Genomic DNA, 18239 nt, shown 5'->3' with positions numbered 1-18239 from the left:
AACCTGTGGACCTGAACCAAGATGTATTGTACAATTTGACCTTAGGCCATTGGCTTACTCTACTAGTCATAGTGAAGACTATTTTTTAAGCTACAGTTTGCTTCAGCTCTTATCCTCAATCTATATAAGGGAATCTAAACTAACCCTCCCTCGTGTTGTATGAGGAGGCCTTTAACCCAGATATATCTGATGAAAAACTGCCCTCTCTTTACTCATGCTGTTTGCTATTCCTAACAAAACTCAGTCCCATGCCTAGGGGAAAGGAAGAGCTTGAAGCAGGATTAATTCTATCATTGCCTTTGCACACAGTGTTTAATCATAATTCCATTGCAAAATTCTACTTTTTCTTTAATACACAGCTCAAAATCACATCCATTAAAAAGCATTTTCCAGTGTCTGCCTCCTTTCCTCCCCATCTTCAGCCCCCTACCCCTGACTTGGAAGATAAAATTATGTTCACTTTTTGTATTCCTGGTACCTAGTATTGTGCTTGGTACATAATAGATGTTTAGTAAATATTTTTGAATTCCATTGGTAATATCTAATTAATTTGGCAGTAGGTATTATTAAAATACTTTGATATTTCTGTATTTCAGCTCCTCCTCATTTCTCTCCTGTCTGAATTCCTATTGCACAGTTAGGCATTGTTGTCCTCTGATGGTTTACAGGTAATAGTTTTGGTCTGTTTTTTCTTTTCTTTTAATTATTAATAGATTGGGGGTTCCTAGGGATTGGGATAATTTCTTTTATTTATTTAGCATCCTCTATCCTATCCCCATGCCTCTTCAGACTAAAGACAATTCCCATACTCCCCAAATATTTATGGATTTTGATTATATTTTGAAATATTAACTTACATTTTCTCCTGAATTTCCCCCACCCCTCACTTACTCCCATTCAATATGGCAACTGGCTCCAAACTTCATTGCCTCAGGGAAAGGTTGAGGCCAGGTACGAAGCAGGAGTAGAACAGTGAATGGAGAAAGTCTGGTGTGGTAAATAAAGAATGAGATTTCTAGGTATAGACAGAGCAACTGAATAAGTGGGGAGAGCAGATGATTGTCAAGTCTTTTTTTCACTGCCCTTAGCTTCAAAAAAAAAAAAAAGATGGGGCTGAGAATGTGGAGAATAGAGAGAGATATCTGACAGTCTGTAGAGTGGACTCAGATCCTGCCTAGAAGGCAATAATTCTAAGGAGGTAGCAAACCCTCAAAGAGGAATGGATACAAGGAGTATTCCCAGTCCCCTAGGCTGACTGAATAGGGGTGGTCTTTTTTTTTTTTTTTTAGTTATTTTTTATTATTTTATTTTGTTTCTTATTTTAGAGAGAGCATGCAAGTGGGGGAAAGGGGCAAAGGGAGAGGGGGAGAATCTCAAGCAGGCTACACGCTCAGCTTGGAGCCCAATGTGGGGCTCAATCCCACAACTCTGTGATCATGACCTGAGCTAAAATCAAGAGTCAGACACTCAACTGACTGAACCACCCAGGCACCCCTGACTAGGGACGGTCTTACAAAAAGCCCCTCTCCTCTTCTCATGGTATCATGTTAGGTCCCTGGACAGTATGAGATGCATTGTTGGGGTAGATGAGGATGCTAGAAATATTGAGAATAACAGGACTAACAATCAAAAATTAAGCTGCTTCAATCCATAGGGAACATGCTGTTCTTGCACACCTGAGTATGTTGAAATTTATAGCTGCTACATTTGTTTAGTTGATTAATCTGTTAATTGTAAACTTGGTAAAATTACTGTCTATCACATCCTAGAAGGGAAAAAAAGCTATCTCACTATGTTAAAAATGAATTATTATATAATTTTGGATCCTAGCTCTGTCACTAATAGCTGTGTAACTTTGAAAAATGTATTTCACTTTTTAAAAGTCTCAAGTGCATCATATATTTTAAAAATAGCTAAAATACATTATCTACCTTATTGGGAGTGATGTGAAGATAAATGGAGATTAATATCTATAAAGTGCTTCTGGCAAAGAAACCGCAGTGATAGCTATCATATATTTACAGTCTAGACTTTTTTTTAGGGCTGAAGAACGTTAATATTCATGTAGGCCAATTAGTAATGATTTTATAATATTCAAATATTTGCAATAAAAATCCTTTTCCTCCCGTATATTTATTTCTCTTTCAATAAGTAATTAATATTTTCAAAGAACATTCAGCAATATTTAAGGAGAAATGAACAAAAATAGTGCCTTCATTTTTAAAAATCTCAACTAAAAAATATTGAATAGGAAGAAAGTTATGCATCAGAGATGCATTTTTAAGATGGACCTTTAAAAAAGTGTGGATAAGATGAAAACACAAATAAGTTATGAGATACTGCATATTATAATTAAATTAAGACTGAACTAAGTTGTATATGCTCACATATTATATATTCATGCCAGAAAAGTAGTCTTATTTTTTCCAAGATGAATTTATAACCTATATGTCAATGAAATCTAAGGTTTTGCTGATGACGGAATGCCATATATAATGATGAGGAATACACTAAAAGCAAGAGCAGTAAATGGCAATCTTCTGACTTACTGTATGTGTCACTGAGAAGAATGATTATTTCTCACAAGTAGAGGTGAAGTCAGGGACTATTATCGTCCACATTTAAGTGGTTTTGCTCTTTTCTTCCACATCCACCAACTTGATTAAATAATTATTTGGCTCACAAGAGACTTGAACTTGGTGGTTCCAAGTTCATTCCCAGTCGGGTTTGTAAATGTCTCTGGTGTGTGTTCAGCTTTAGAGAAGCGCAGAGATGAGCAAAGTCTCCACTAAGTCAGCACCAGACAAGGTTACCACCCCCTCACCCACCCACCCCCCCCCCCTGCGCCTCACCCTCCCCCGCAGGGAAACAGCAGTCTCCGTCTTAGAGGCTGGCAAGTCACCAGATAGAGAAGGGGAGTGGGTAGAGTCAGAGGCTTGAGTGACAGCTGCAAGTTGGCCTTTAATAGTGTGTCTCATAGCCACAGGCAAATCCTAACCTGTTGAGGGGGAAGGGGGTGGGGAGGGGGGAGGGCGGTGCTTTAGAAGCCACCCCTTGAGGAAGAATGCTTTGAAATCCTTTCTGACTCTGAGGAAACCCTTCCCTCTCTGAGGAAAATCCAGGGTGTGATGGCAGATCCCAGGAGTTTCACAAGATAATCAAGGGAGACAATTCTCTGGTGGTATTTGATCAGGTCTCCAATGAAAGCCTGGTAGAAAGTAGTAAGAGTCACATTTCTGCGGTGGTATTTCAATTAAGAAACTCCAGGGGCTTCGTTTTCCAACAGCTGTGATTGTCATCTGGTATTTTAATTGTACTGTTAGTGGGCCAGAGGTGCTCCTCTTTGCACCAGGAGCAACAGAAAGTCTTAGAATGGCCTAACGTTAAAGAAGCTCAGAAGAGGTATGCGATATGGTGATTTATAAGAACTATATATTTGGTTATTCAGGTTACCAAAATATATTTCTCGCCTATATTTGATATTCATCCAGAGATCCTGTCTCAGCTCCCTTTTGCAAGTTTCAGAGCAATAAGAGCAATCTTATATTATAACATTTGGTCTTTTGTCCTCAGTTCCTGAAAACGCTTCAGAGCCATAAAGGTGAAATGGGTATCTTGTTGCTCACAATCCCCTTTCTACCATCACTGGGTTTGTGTTAATGAGGTGGCTTTTAGAAGCACCTAGGGATGGGGGCTGGTTGCCAGAGAACCAACCATGATTAATTAGAGGGTGGGAACTTTCAGTCCTACCTCCCTCGTCTGCCCTGGAAGGGAGAGGGGCTGGAGCTTGATTCAATTCACCAGTGGCTAATAATTTAATCAATCTTTGCTGTGTAATGAAGCCTCTATAAAAACCCCAAAGAGGAGGGGGTTCAGAGAGTTTCCGAGCTAATAAATACAAGAAGATGAGAAGAGAGTGACATGTCTGAAGAGGGCATGGGAGCTCTGGGCCCCTTCCCCACATTTTCCCCTGTGCATCACTTCCATCTGGCTGTTCCAGAATTATATCCCTCTATTAAAAAGACCTGTGATCTAGTAAGTAAAATGTTTTCCTGAGTTCTGTGTATAAAGCTCTTAACTGAACCCAAGGAGGGGGCTGCAGGAACCTCTGATGTCTAGCCAATCTGTGAGATGTACAGGTGACCATCTGGGCTTGTGATTAGCATCTGAAGGGGTGGGATGGTCTTGTGGGACTGAGCCCTTAACCTGTGGAATCTGATGCTCTATTCAGGTAGAGAGTGTCAAAATTGAGTTGATTTGTAAGACACCCATCTGGTGCCAGAGAATTGCTTGGTGTTGTGTTGGACTCACTCCCCTCATATTGGAATTGGTGACCAGAACCCCTTTAAAGTGGTTGTCTCAATGTCTTTTTCTTTTTTAATGTTTATTTGAGAAAGAGAGAGAAAGAGACAGAGCGCAAGCAGAGTAGGGGCAGAGAGAGAGGGAGACACAGAATCTGAAGCAGGCTCCAGGTTCCAAGATGTTAGCACAGAGCCCGACGTGGGGATTGAACTCACAAACTGTGAGATCATGACCTGAGCTGAAGTCAGATGCTCAACCGACTGAGCCACCCAGGCACCCCTGAATGTCTTTTTAAAAAGTCTTTTTTTTCAACTATATTTTATTTTAATTTTTTTTTAAATTTACATCCAAGTTAGTTAGCATATAGTGCAACAATGCTTTCAGGAGTAGATTCCTTAATGCCCTTTACCCATTTAGCCCATCCACCCTCCCACAACCCCTCCAGTAACCCTCTGTTTGTTCTCCATATTTAAGAGTCTCTTACGTTTTGTCCCCCTCTTTTAAAGTCTTTTAAACTTACCACCATAAGGCACAGTTCCTAAACTTACACTGTGTTTAGAGTTAGGCATTAGGGTTCATAATGTTTAATGTCAGATATTTTTCAGAACTGTAATCTAAATTTCTCTTCTAAGTCAATCTCAGGAGAAAATGGAGAGGAGGAATGTATACGTAGGATATCAGCATTTTCTTTTCTGAGAACTGCTCTGCGTCAGTAGTAAGGTAGTTTTTATTTTTAACATATTGTCTCATGTGATCATTGTAAAGTGTCATGTGCTGCACATATACCACATTTCCAGATGAAGAAACTGAAACTCAGAGAATTTAAGTTTATTTATTTATTTTGAGAGAGAATGTGAGCTTGGATGCAGGGGAGGGGCAGAGAGAAAGTGAGAGAGCCTGGGCTTGCCAGCAGGGGAGGGGCAGAGGGAGAGAGAGACTCCCAAACCAGCACCTTACTCTCATCTAGGAGCTCAACTCAGGGCTTGAACTCAAGAACCGTGAGATCATGACTTGAGTCAAAATCAAGGGTCTGACGCTTAACTGACTGAGCCACTCAGGTGCCCCTGAAACTCAGAGAATTTAAATAACGTGCTCAAGGTTCCACAGCTAGTAAATTGAAGAGAAGGAATATGTAGCTAGAAATCTAATTTTCATAAACATGCTCCTTCCTCCACAACTGTTGCCTCTCATAGAACAAGGGAAGGATCTTATGTTATCACATGATAAAACAATTTTGGATTTTGGGGTCATTTCTCACTTTACCCCCTTTTATTCATATCTTGGTTAATAAAAAATCTTTCCCCTATCACTAATATATCATGATTTGATAAGATCATGTATTGCTTCATTTATAACCCATGCCAATCCCTATTGATAAGCTATAGATGTTTAGAAGTTACATTCTTTTGTTTTTCTTAAATTAACCTTAGAATTGATTTCTTAGAAAATACAAAGATTTATAGTGTCTCACCAGCTTTTTCCTGTTCCTTTCATTTGATAGACCAGTCACTCAAATGCACTTAGCAAAGAACTCTTGGTATTATTACACCTTTCCCTTCATAATAAGGCATTCTGATACACGGGAAAGTAGATACCTGAAGTAGGTGGGTGCTACAAAATATACAAAAAGAAGGGTACCATATTTATTAAGAACATTTCTAAATGAGTTATCTTCTATGTATGAGTACAAATTTTTTTGTTTTCTCTAACTAAATTCCTTAACATATCTTACTAAGTCTAATCTTAGTTCATATATCTGTTTTCTATTATGAAAGAAGTCTATTTTTTATTATTTTAAAATGACCTGGGGCACCTGGGTGGCTCAGTCGGTTAAATGTCCTACTTCAGCTCAGGTCATGATCTCATGGTTCTTGAGCTCAAGCCCCATGTCGGGCTCTGTGCTGACAGCTCGAAGCTTGGAGCCTGCTTTGAATTCTGTGTCTCCCTCTCTCTCTACCCCCCACCCCCAGCTTGGACTCTGTCTCTCTCTCTCAAAAATAAATAAACACTAAAAAAAATATTTTAATGACCTATTGCTGATATAGATGATATGGATAGCTTGCCTTTGTCTTTCATACAAATATTACCAAATAATATACTGTTTTGATAAAGTTAATTTCTTATTACAGTGGTTGTGTATAGACATTAATATGGTTTGCAAATAATGATAATTGCCTTGAGAAAAAAAAAATAATCCCTGACATCCTGGAGCTGGTCTGGTACTACAAGTCAGGCCTTGGTGTTCTTCCATTAAATATCCACAATTTCATAACTATTAGCATCAGACAAGTCCATACTGTGACTATCATGAATCCAGACAAAAACAAGACCACTCTGTAATTATGTCTGAGCACAGACAAAACATGAACAATGTCCAAGCCACAAAATACCAAATATATTCCTATTTTGACTAATATGTGTGATTGTTGATTTTTACCAGTTACAGCTCTAGCCTTGGCCCAGTCTCCTATACCTCTAGAAAAGATTTATTAAGGTAACCACTCATAGAGTTATCCCCATTTTCATGACCACATCCTGTCCACTGTTAAGCCCTGCTTCCTTAAACCCGCCCCAAAGTCACTTGACACAAGCCAAATTATTTAAGTCCTTTCCAATACCTTGTAACAGAGACACTCCACAATTCACCATTCATTTCATTCTCCAGAAAACCTTCTCTCTTCCTGCAAGGAGTGATAAGCTCAAATTTTTTTTTCATATCTTATTACATTGACAAGATTCTAAAATTACAAAGAATAATAATAGTGACAGCAAACATTCCTCTTCAAAGGGGCTAACATGTTTTACCATGTATTAATACTTGCTTTCCTTTTAGAGCAGTTTCATTTATCATATTAAGAATAGTTCTAGGGGCATCTGGGCAGCTTGCTCCATTGAGCATCTCTTTTTCGGCTCAGGTCATGATCCCAGGGTTGTAGGATCAAGCCCTTCATTGGGCTCCATGATGAGCGTGGAGCCTGCTTAAGATTCTCTTTCTCCCTCTGTCTCTCTCCCCTACCTGCACTCTCTCTATAAAAAAAAGAAAAAGAAAAAGAATAGTTCTGTATTTTGAAAAAATCTTTATCTTGAGATTGACACAAAATTTTAATTTTTTGGCTATCAACTCTTCTTTTTAAAAATATTGTAATGGGATATTATTTTGATAAATTTTCCTTCCATGAATTCCCAAATCCTTTTGGGTTGTGGTTAATTGTTCTTTTAATGGTTTTCAGCTTTAATAAATTATGTAATTTATGAATTTTATTCATTTAACAGATATACTTTTAATATCCACTAGATACCAAGTTCTATCTTAAGTCCTAGACATGTTGCAATATAAGAAGTCATAGGGAGGGATGGGAGTGTGGCTATAAAGAGGTATCCTTTTAACTGAGCTATTCTGCATCTTGACTGCTATGGTGGTCACATGAATCTCCATGTGATCAAACGTGAAGGAACAACACACACACACACACACACACACACACACACACACACACACACACATTAGCACACATTAGCACATGTAAAACTGGTAATCCCTGAATCAGGTTGGAAGATTCTATTGATGTTAATTTCCTGGTTGCGATCTTGTACTCTGGTTATTCAAGTTGTTGCCATTAGAGGAAATCAAGAACTCTCTGTACTGTGTCTTATAACTGCATGGGACTCTACTATTAACATAAAATAAAAAGTTTTTAAAAACTGATAGTCCCTGACATCATATAGAATACAATATAATAATAGACATAGATCATAAAAAAATAACTATATGATAACTACTATAACGTAGAGGAAAAGTGTAAGGTGCTGTAAGTGCATATAGTATTAGAATCTAGTCTATACTAAAGGGTCAAAAAAGGCCTTCCTGATGATATAACATTTAAAGTGAAGCCTAAGAATGAATAGGAATTGGTCAAACAAAAAAGAGGAGAAAAATAGAAGATCATCACATTTCAGGGAGTGGGGTTTCAGCAAAGAATCATAAGGAAGGTTGACAGAAGACAATGCTGAAGAAAGAGTTTGGGAACAAAACATACTGGACCTTGGAATTATAGTAACTTTATTTGGAGAATAATGAGGATCCACTAAAAAGCTTTAAGCAAGGCACTAATAATTTCAGCCTATATTTTTAAACTATTACTTTGACTTACAGGTAGAGAACAGCCTGGTTGGAAAGGATACCTACAAATATGCAGAAAAAAGGAAGCTGTCATAGAGTCCAGGTTAGTGATGCAATTCTTGGAATTGGGTGGGGGCGGTGAAGATGGGAATCAATGAATGGACAGGTTTGGTAATGATTTGAATTTGAGCTGTTGATGGCATAGATTATACCCGGATTTTGGAATGGGCAGTGGAGTGGATGGAAAAGCCATATTCTCAGGTGGGGAGGATTAGAGGAAGTACAGATCAGAAGTGGGGTAGGGGGTAGTTTGGTTCAATTTTAAATCTAGGATAAGATGCCAGCAAGAATTCCAAGTGGGGATTTCAAGTAGTCAAGTAGGTATGTCCAACTGGAACACAGAAACAGAGATATGGGCCAGAGATAAAGCTTTAAGTCTTAGCCTATAGATGATATTTAAAGTCAAGGGGGTAGCTACAGTCATTAAGGGAGAGAGGGAAGAGAAAGAAAAGAAGAGGCCCAGAGGAAATTCCTGATGAAATTGAACATTTAAAGGTCAAGGAAACTTAGAAGGAGCAGTCAAAAGGAGTTAAAAACCCAAAAGTGATCTTAGGGAAGAGGAAGTTAGAGAGTATTTAAGAAATAAATAGCGAATTATGTTAAATGATCTGCTGAGAAGTCAAGTCGAATGAGGCATAGAAATGACTGCTGGACTTAGGAACATGAAGATCATTTGTAACTGGGGTGGAGAAGGGGAGAAGGAATGTAAATGGAGGTAGGCTTACTAATTTGGAGGAAGATGCGGGAGCTGTGTGTAGCCAGGTCATATCAACTTTCTCTATAAAAGTATAGACACTGGAAAAGGAGATTTAAGGAAAAAGAGGAAGATGTAAAATAATTGTTGCAAGAGAGAAGAGCTAGAGTAAGCAGTGAATAGACTAGAAAAACCATTCAACTACTGAGGTAGGTTTTTTTTTTTTTTTTTAAGTTTAAATAAATGGAAAGTATCCAAATTTTCTCTTGGATAAGAAGACTCAGTATTGTAAAGATGTTAATCCTCTTCATATCTATCATTATATTTGGTGTGGTAATCATAATTTGTATTAAAACTACTATTATAGCTCACACTATGTATCAGGTACTGGGTTAAATGGTCCTACAACTCTAATCAAAGTCACGAGTTCATGGGAATTTGCAAAATGACTGTAAAGTTTGTCTGAAAAATAAACATGCAAGAATAGCAAAGAAAATTCTGGGAAAGAAAATAGCAAGTGTGGATTAACCAACTGTAATTGTGGTTTGCAACAATAGAAAGCTCAATGGAAAGAACTCAGAAATAATCACAAGTTTATGACAGGGTGACTTTGATAAAGCTGGGTTTTCCAGAGAGTGGGGGAAAAAACAGGTTTACAGTGAAAAAATCAGGGATGCCTAGATAGCCATTTGGAAAATAATAAAGCTATATCTCTACAAATTTCTTATCCCCAAGTTAGATAGATCAAAAATGTGAGTGTAAAAAAATTAAATTGTAAAAAAATTAAACAAAACTGTAAATATTTTTATGATATTGTGCTGAAAAGACCTTTTTAAAAATTTTTTTAAATGTTTATTTATTTAGAGAGAGAAAATGAGCAGGGGAGGGGCAGAGAGAGAGAGAGAGAGAGAGAGAGATAATGAATCACAAGTAGGCTCCGCACTGTCAGGCACGGAACTTGATGTGGTGCCCGACCTCACAAACCACAAGATCATGCATGACCTGAGCAGAAATCAAGAGTCAGATGCTTAACAGACTGAGCCACCCAGGTGATCCATGAAAAGACCTTTTAAAAAATAGAATAATATTCATTCTTGACATGGCAAACACACACATACACAGTGCCAAAAGACCTTGTTAAACTAGGAAAAATATTGTCAACTTTTAGGATGAAAGATTAAGCTCTCATAGATCAATTACAAAAATATGAAGAACCCAGTATTAATAAGAAGGGCAAAGGAAATAGCTCAGAGCAAAAGAAATGATTAATAAACATGTGAAAGATGCTCATTTTGTCACTAATTTTAAAACACAAAAAGTAAAACAACAAAATGGTATTTTTATCAGATTAATCAATCCAATTAGCATGTTATTTTTGAGTGCCTACTATGTGCCATGTGTTTTTAGTATTTTCCTATCAGTATATTTTCCATAATATTCCTGTGAGCATATTTTCCATAATAAACAACCAAACTTTTAATAATATGGTCAGTAGTTTGAATGGACACAGATGCCTCTAAAGAACTTGGTAATGCTTCACAGGTGGCGTATTTTACTTAAGTCAAACTCCACAGTCTTGTTTATTTGCTTGATTTTATTGTGCATCGTGTGAAAAAGAATGAATTATCTTTAAAAGCAATGTTTTTTTAATATGCTCACAAAGCTAATTATTTCTCTCCCATTTGATTATATTTTATTGAATTGACAATATTTCGGAAAGTGTAAAGTTAACATTTGAATGTTAATGGCAAACCAAACCAGAAACATAACATACTGATTCTTCTCTTTTATCAGCCAGAGGTGAGAAGAGCACTTAGTGGGGCTAGTATTTCTTTATTTCGTCATCTCTTCATTCTTTCATTCAACAAACATTTATTGAATGTCTGCTCTGTGCCAGGATATTACAATGCACAAGAGAAAGAGAATCTCTACCCTCAGATTTTACCACTAATTGAGGCTATAGGGAAGGAAACCTGCAATGGGAACACTGTTTTAAGAACTTAAATTTTTATCAAGTAACTGAAATTTCCCCTTGCCTCCATTTTTTCAATCCAGAAACAGTGTAGTGCTGCGCAGGGTACCTTACTTCTGTGACTACACTTGATACTCATTTATGGGTGACTGAAAAACCTTAAATTATCTTTCTAAATAATATGTCAAAACTAAATGCACCTAGGTCATGGGCTTCCTCTAGATTAATAAGGCTAAACTTTTTGGCAACATAGGAGAGATTTTTTAGGTCTAAATGAATCATTAGGAATGAGTAAATCACAGGCATAACAAATGTTCTATAATTAAGAAGATAAAGATGTATGTTAAGAAGAATCATAAATCTCCAAATACCCAAATACCCATTTGTCTTTGTCAACAAATACTGGAAAGAACCCACAGAAACAGGCAAACACATAATTCTGAACAGTTTATACTTTCAAAAAAACATTAAGCTAATATATACTTTCTTAGGAAAGAAAAAAAAAAACCTCATAGACTAAAGAATTAAAATAGTTTCACAAGTTACTTTATATGGTTCCTAAATTATATTAGATTGAATCACATGAAATTGCTCAAATTTGATTTTTTTTTTTACCTGCAAAATTTGCAATTTCATGTGGCTCACTCTACTGGAATTACATCATTTCAATTCCTAAGAGGAAGTCTTTGCATAACGAGTAATTTATAGAGTTCTCACTATGAGCCACACTGTACTAAACCCTATCTGACATCAATCCAAGGTTGTACCTGGGGCCAAGGTATGAGCCTTGAATTAAGGAGGGTCTTTGAACTTAAACGAAAAAAAAATCCAATGAAAAATTGTTACTAAACTTTGGAACTTCACATTTCTTTCAAATATAGACATGAGCAGTAAACTTTGATAGCATTACCAGCACGTTTGTTTTTGTCACCATTGGGATTCAGATATTTTCATATTCCATTCAGTTGTCCTAGCTATCTCAAATTAACATTTATACTTAGCACACACTTGAAATTTCCTGTTGCTATTAAACCTACCTTTAGGTCTTATTATTTAATGCATTTATTACTAATTACAGATTTGATTTTTAAAGTACTTGGATAACTGAAGTTTGATTAGTTTGTTTTATAACATTGTATCTTCTGTGTATTTAATATATATTATTCTGGGGAGCTCCCTGAGGGCTCAGTTGGTTGAGTGTCTGACTTTGCTTTGGGTCATGTCTCGTGGTTTGTGAGTTCAAGCCCCTCATCAGGCTTGCTGCTGTCAGTGCAGAACCTGCTTTGGATCCTCTGTCCCCCTCTCTCTGCCTGTCCCCTGCTCATACTATCTCTTAAAAATAAATACAGACTTAAAAAAAAATTTTAATATATTATTCTGAGAAAAGGTTCCAAGGGCTTCACCAGACTGTTAAATGGGTCCGTGGCACAAAAAGGTAAGAACCCCTAGTACCATTTTAAGATCTACTTTTTTTTAGCAATTTCAAATATACAATATGGTATTATTAACTATAGTTACCCATGATGTACATTACATCCCTGTGGCTTATATTTATTTACTGAAGTATAATTAACATACAGTGTTATGTTAGTTTCAGTTTTATAACATAATGATTCAACAATTTTATACTTTCTCAGTGCTCATCATGATAAAGGTACTTTTAATCCCCTTTATCTATTTCACCTGTCCCCCTACCTATCTTAATCTGACAACCACCAGTTTGTTCTTTGTATTTAAGTCTGGTGTGTTTTTGTTGTTGGTGGTGTTGGTCTCTCTTTTTCTTTCTTTCTTTCTTTGTTTTGTTTCTTAAATTCCACATATGAGTGAAATTATGCGGTATTTGTCTTTCTCTGACTGACCTATTTTAATTAGCATTATACCCTCTACATTCACCCATGACTTATTTATTTCACAACTGGAAGTTGGTACCTTTTGGCCCCCTTCCATTTTCCCATCCCCTACCTAACCCCACCACTAGCAACTACTAATCTGTTCTCTGTACATATGAGCTCAAATTTTTTAAGATTCCACATATGAGATCGTTCAGTATTTGTCTTTTTCTGTCTGACTTATTTCATTTACTAGAATGTCCTCAAGATCCATCCATGTTCTTGCAAATGGCAAATTTTCCTTTATTTTTATAACTGAATAATATTCCAGTGTGTGTGTGTGTGTGTGTGTGTGCGTGCATGTGTGTGCATACACACATTTTCTTTATCCATTCATTTATTGATGGACACTTAGGTTGTTTCCGTATCATGGCTATTATATATGATGCTGCAATGAATATGTGGGTGCAGATATCTTTTCAAGTTAGTGTTTTATTTTCTTTGAATAAAAATACTCAGAGGTCAGATTGCTGGATCAGATGCTAATTCTATTTTTAATTTTTTGAGGAACCTCCATACTGTTTTCCACAGTGGCTATACCATTTTGTATTTCCACCAACAGTGATGAGGGTTCCCTTTTCTCCACATCCTTGCCAAACTTGTTATTTCTTGTCTTCTGATAATAATCATTCTAACAGGTATGAGGTGATATTTTATTGTGGTTTTCACTTGCATTTCTCTGATGATTAGTGATGTTGAACATCTTTTCATGTGTCTGTTGACCATCTGTATGTCTTCTTTGGAGAAATGTCTATTCAGGTCCTTTGCCAATCTTTTAACTTGATTTTTTTATATTGATTTATGTGAATTCTTGATATATTTTGGATTTTAACCCCCTATCAATTATACCATTTGCAAATATCTTCTCCCATTCGGTAGGTTTTCTTTTAGTTTCACTGATAGTTTCCTTTGCCGTGAAAAAACTTTTTTGTTTGATGTGGTCCCATTTGTTCCCCTTATGTTTTCTTCTAGGATTTTTATGGTTTCTGGTCTTCCATTTAAGTCTTCAATCCATTTTGAGTTCATATTTGTATATGATAAAGAAAGTGGTCTAGTTTCATTCTCCAGTTTTCCCAACTCCATTTATTGAAGAGATTGTTTTCTCCTTATTGTATGTTCTTGCCTCCTTTGTTAAACATTAATTGACTGTGTCCGCATGGGTTTATTCCTAGATTCTTGGTTCTGTTCCATTGATCTGTTTTTGTGCCAGTTCCATACTGTTTTGATTACAATACCTTTGTAGTATAGTTTGAAATCAAGAAGTGTGATACCTCCAGCTTTGTTCTTCTTTCTTAAGATTGATTTGGCTATTCTACGCTTTGTGGTTCCATACAAACTTTAGGATTATTTTTTCTAGTTCTGTGAAAAGTGCATTGTATTTTGATAGGGATTGCATTGAATCTGTAGATTGCTTTGAGTAGTATGTACATTTTAACAATATTAATTCTTCTATTCTATAGGCACAATATATTCTCTGCCCATTTTTAAATTAGTTTGTTTTTACATGCAATGGAAAGAAATGATAGATTCAGAGTAAGGCAGAATCCCATCTAATCAGGAAACCACTAGAGATTCCATACATACCATTTCTTCAATTGTTAGAAATTTAACTATTATTAAGTCATGAGCCAGGTACTGGTGATTCCCAAGTACCTTTCAGTCTTATCAGGATAAGTTGATATTGACAAGTAATACTTTCCCAAACTCTACTCTTTATTTGTGTAACAGTAGATGTAGATATGATACAATCTTCACTTTCCTTAAAGAACAGTAAGGATCCCCTGGGAACCTCATGGGGTATTATGATGTCCCCCCAGGAGGACATCATGGCTGGGGAATTGCCCACTAGACTAACATGATGAGTGAGCTCCCATTGTAGCTCTCCCTTTTGTTAATTCACTGCTCCCAACAGTGTAATGGTTTATAGAACATGGTTCTGCATTCAGATGACCTATGTTTGAATTTCCACCTCTGTGCTCCTAGAGAGATAACCTTGGACAGGTTAGGTACCTTAGTTTCTTCAAACTGTAAATGAAATTGATAATATTACTCTTTTCATAGGGATGTTGCAAGTATTAAAAGAGATGTTTGCAAAATAGTTGACATACAGCTTAATAAACATTAGCCATCTTTTTTTTTTTAAACATTAGCCATCTTTATCATGACTGATGCTAATACCATTACTTTCTCTATGTGTCTTCTTTTCCTCTTCAATCCTCATGTCATAAATGAATGCCACTTCACTTATGTGAGGAAAGAAAGCATTAGTGGATTCATGTAGCAGGGAAATTTCTCCTGTTGATTATAGGCCTTTTGTACTAGAGGAGATAATGAGGCTAACTTCCTAAGCTACTTGGAGAGAAAAAAGAATGGCTAAGAAAGGCAGACTCTCTCAGCAGTGGAAAGATGTGCTTCCACAAAGAGTCCCCTTCCAAGGTGGTATGAAACTTTTGTTTCCAAGGCATTGTAGGTTTTCACAATTATGCTAACATAAATAATTAATCCATTTTGAAGCTATGGATATGTGAGCTTTATTCTCCTACTGCCCTTGAAGTTTATATTCCAGGATCAGTGGATAGTTGAAACCATATAATAATTATGACCTTCTGATAATCCAAGCCCCTTTGGTCTCAAGGTGGAGAGATTGGAAAATCAGCATGTATTGAGTACTTACTACATATCAAGTGCTATGTGTAGTTTTTGGGTTTTTTTTTTTTTCACATATTATCTCACCAATACGACAGCTCTATGACGTAGGAATGTGGCTCCATTTCAACAAATGAGAAAATGGAATTTAACAAAATTGAGTAATTTGTCAAACAGAAAACACAGCCAGAAAGGGGCAGCATTGGGATTTGAATGTTGGTCAGTGCAACTGCAAGCTCCATGTTTGGTCATATAACACCACCCTGGTTACCTGTGTGTTAAATGTGCTGCTAAGGTAGCTGTGGGATATTAGCTTCATATGTGAAAACTGCCTCCCTGCCCCTGAATCACAAGGTAGCTGGTATAGTCATTATCTCTGAGTTTCACAAACCTGCACGAGGTTAAAATTATTACTGAATTTAACCTTTTAACAATACCATAATCTTTGCTCAAGCTGTAGCCACATAACAAAATGCTATGTCAAAGGTGAAGCAAAAATTAGAAAGTGAGTGATTTAACTAAAAAGAACATGCTGACACTTAGATTTCTCTGGATAAGAATAAAGTGGTTCCAGTAGACTCAGAACTTGTCATTTGTCAAAGTCCACAGGAGGGAAGGTGTTATCTTTTTCCGTCGAACTCCAGGTTCACCAGACAAGGCTTATTGCAGAAAAAGAAAGTCAAGAGGTTATCTCCCACAAACATTAAGAAACTCTCAATAGTCAGGGAATGGTGCTTTGGATGAGATTCTCAAAGATCTTATCATTGGGCTAATGGTTTTAAAAGTGAACTTTTTCCTTCTATTTGGCATTCATGAATCATACCATAAATGAGGGCCCTGGATTGTAGTTAGCATGGGTATTAACCATTTGATAGCTCTGTGTCTATGTTTATTCATGAATCATCTCTTCTCAGAAACTAATTTTCCATGTTATGTACTCCCTGCTGACTGTAAAATAAAATTCAGCTGAGCTTTGAGAAGTTCCTTTGAGTTCATCCAATAAAGCTAATCCCATAAAGTCAAGCACAGATGAAAATGCACAGCCTATGGTATTTATCTTCGTTGCTGATACATAGTGTTTTTCTGATCTGAATTATGTACCTGAAGATATTTTGCTCCTAAGGAAGTAGGTTCCATAATGACATTTATTCATTTTTCATCCAATTAATAACCTGTTGTCTTCTGCAGTGCCAAAGAGGGTTTGCCCTTTGGGTGAGAGGGATCCAGATCAGCCAGGGCACTCACAAGCAAGCTCCTATGATGATCACCGTGCTGGCAAATAGCCTCTAAAGAAAGCTTGACTAGTGAATGGGGTTGCCACAGAACAGTTCAGCTGTGGACTTGAAAACCCTGGCACCTTCCTCCTGGGAAGTGAGTATAAGTAAATATAGTAAATCGCCACTTTAATTAAACAGTCACTGACTATCCAAAATGAAAATCTTCCAAACCTAGATGACCAAGGAAAGGCCAATACAATCACCTTTCTGGGGTCCACTTGCCTTCTGTAAAAAAAGGACTGGAACAGCACATCTCTAAGAGGCCCCAACTTGAGGGGAGCTGGTATCAGTTCTGCCAGGGCTACAGGCTGACCTCAGAATAATCTAATCCCAGAGCAATCTGGAGATTTTACAAGCAGATAAAATGGGAAAAGATAATTGTTAAAGATTTGAGAGAAGCTAGGAATCTGCATCTCTCTGGGCCTTCTTTTAAGGGCCTACTCATTCTTTCCCCTCCAATTGGGATTTGGAATGGCACAAGAATCATTTTATAAATAGAGAGCTGGGGAGAAGGCCAAGTGAGTGTCACAGAACAGACCTTCCTGGCACTTATAAAAGCCAATATCGTATATTATTTCACTCAAGTAATATTTACCAATGCCTTTTATCTACTAGACTCTGTACGTAGAAATAAGACTTACAAAATCAGGGTTTAAAAGAAAGAGGACTTACCCAGTTTTGTCTCATAAAAGGCAAAGATAACACAATTTCTCTGTACATAATCATCCTATCCACTTTCCTTTTTTTACATTATTTTTTGACTTAGTGCAGATCAGAGAACACAAACAAAAAAACACATCGTTCCTCAAGGGAACTTTGAAGCAAGAAGAGACCATAGTCTCCAACTCGGTCATGTGATGAGCAACATATTGACCAGCTACTCAACCATTATTTCAAAGTCTTCACTCAGTTTTGAAATCCTTAAGGGCCACATCTGTCCTTGGCCCAAGAAGTGGGCTATATTCTGACAGGCAAAGAGCAATTTGTAGCCCCAATTCTGCCAGAAAAAAACATGATTCACATTGACAGTATCTTAGGTCCTGGCTTGTCATCAGCTAACTTATCTTATCTATCACACACCTTGACAAGTTTTCTGTTTCTACCAGTCTGACTACACGGTTCTTTGTCTAAGACTCTGAGATGATAAGGGCTTTAGTTTGCATAAGCTTTTTTTTTTTTATGTGCCTTATTTGATATCAGGTAAATCCAGATGAAACATGATCAGCAAATGGTTGAGCAGATCCTGGGAATGTTTGTGGAGTAATGGTGTCAGGCAAAG

This window comes from Panthera leo, chromosome B2 (genome assembly GCF_018350215.1).
Source record: "Panthera leo isolate Ple1 chromosome B2, P.leo_Ple1_pat1.1, whole genome shotgun sequence".
Lineage (NCBI taxonomy): Eukaryota > Metazoa > Chordata > Mammalia > Carnivora > Felidae > Panthera > Panthera leo.
The sequence above is the reverse complement of the archived record's forward strand: the minus strand, read 5'-3'. Positions refer to the sequence as shown.